The sequence below is a fragment of the Penaeus chinensis genome, chromosome 31 (assembly GCF_019202785.1).
Source record: "Penaeus chinensis breed Huanghai No. 1 chromosome 31, ASM1920278v2, whole genome shotgun sequence".
NCBI classification, from domain to species: domain Eukaryota; kingdom Metazoa; phylum Arthropoda; class Malacostraca; order Decapoda; family Penaeidae; genus Penaeus; species Penaeus chinensis.
This window is the reverse complement of record NC_061849.1, coordinates 25,928,612-25,931,111: the sequence shown is the minus strand read 5'-3', so window position 1 is coordinate 25,931,111 and position 2,500 is coordinate 25,928,612.

The window sequence follows — 2,500 nt, the reverse complement described above, 5'->3', positions numbered from 1 at the left end:
AATCGGCCGAAGCGAACTTATGGTTGGATAAACTCCGCATCCGGATACCAGCTGGCCCGCGGAAGGTCTGTGGCCGGACTATTCAACGAAGGCGCCCACGAAACGGGTTGGTCTGATATCCTGGGGCTCTGTCTATTTGTCTACTTGAGCGACTGTCCGTTCGTTTGCCTGTCTGTCTCTTCGTTCATTTAAATATCTGTCTATCTATCTATCTATCTATATTTATCTATCTTTCTGTCTGTATGTCTATCAGTTTATCTGTCTATCTGGCTTTATGTTTATTTTTGTCTATCTATTTATGATATGTATATCTGTCTTTCTGTCTGCGTGTCTGTAAAGTTACCTGTCTGTCTGCCAATCTGGGTATCTATCCATCTGTATCTATATTTCTGTCTGTCTTTCTATTTTTCCATTCATAATCCACCAGTTTGTCTATCTATAATCATGAGCGTATATGCATTTAACATCCATTCGCGCGCCAGCAGGATCCGATGCCTCTCGTTCGTACCGCGCCATGGCTCCTCCGCAACAAGTCGTTCTGACCTCGACCACCTATTTATGTGCAACCCCCTCCCCCTCCCTACCATTAATAGGTCTCGCACTCTCGGTCCTTGTCCATCCCCCTCCCCCCCCTCCCTTTCCCTAATAGTCTATTTACCCCCCTTTTCCCCTAATTGTCCACTTCATGCGTGCCCTTTCCATAGCTGTTTATCTTTCTTTCCCTCCCCTTCCGCCTACCAGTCCACCTCTCCCCCTGCTCCTCCTTTCCTCCAACAGTATACCTCCTTCCCCTCCATCCATCCTCCAACGGTCCGACGGCTCTTCCCCTTCTTTTCACCGTCTCCTTCCCTTCCCCCAACACTCCATCTCCTCCTCTCTTTCCCTTCCCCCAACAGTTGAGGTCATTTATCTTCCTTTCCCACAACCAACCTCCCATTCCTTTCCCCTTCGCCTAATACTTCCCTCCGCCTCCCCTTTCTTTTCCAAAGAGTTCACCTCCCCCACTCCCATCCTTCAGCCAACAGTCCACGTCCTTTCCCCAATAATCAGACACTTCCCCTCCTCCTCCCTTCTCCTCACCTAACACTCCCCTCCCCCTCCCTACCCCTTCCCCCACTCGTCCGCCCCCTCTTACCCCTTCTCTCACACGTGCACCTCCTCCTCTCCTTCCACTTCCCCCACCCGTCCACCACCCTCCCCCCTCCCTTTTCCTTCACCCGTCCACTCCCCCTCCTCCTCCCCACCACACCCTTCTTTTTCCCCCTTGGAACATGCAGCGAAGGGCTCTCTCACACGGGGGCGTCCTCTTGGAGGCCTCAGTCTCACAAAGGTCTTTATTATGAGCATTTCTATATGCCTGTGTGTGTGTGTGTGTGTGTGTCTGTCTCCTCTTTCTCTCTCTCTTCTCTCTCTCTCTCTCTCTCTCTCTCTCTCTCTCTCTCTCTCTCTCTCTCTATCTCTCTCTCTCTCTCTCTCTCTATTTATCTATCTATCTTTATTTATCTATCTATTTTTCTATTCTTCTCTCTCTCACTGTAAAAGGACTTTCGCTCTACCATATCCGATATGCGGCCCATTAAACTTTTGCCTTACGATCTTGCATCATTCTTCATATCCGCCCTTACTGCCCTTGTTTCACATCCCTGCATATATGCATGTGTAGATACATTCATGAATATATACCCTAATGCATATATATATATATATATATATATATATATATATATACATATATACACGTATATATATATATATATATATATATTTATATATATACATACATATATCGACAAACGCGCATACACACACACACACACACATGCATATACATATATAAATACATATACATATATATATATATATCGATAAATAGATATACATATATACATACAAACATACCTATATACATACAAACATGCATACATACATATGTATATATATGTAAATATATATATATATATATATAGGCGCGCGCGCGCACATACACACACACACACACACACACACACACACACACACACACACACACACACACACACACACATATATATATATATATATATATATATATATATATATATATATATATATGATGGCCTGTGTCTCACTGGTGGTAAAAGAGGACGTTGTTGTTGTGTCCCCTGGATACAGAGCACATATGTTGAGACAGACGTTTATGAGACTGTCGCCTATCTAGCCAAAGTGCTGCTTATTTACGGCGGAGAGTGTTTTCATTTTCAATAAATCTAGTTTTTGCATTGTGGGTTTAGTTATCATAATATCAACACAGAGGAGTGTTTTACACATACACACACATATATATAAATGTGTGTGTGTGTGTGTGTGTGCGTGTACATATATACACATATATATATGTACACACAAACACACACATACACACACACACACACACGCACACACACACACACACACACACACACACACACACACACACACACACACACACACACACACACATATATATATATATATATATATA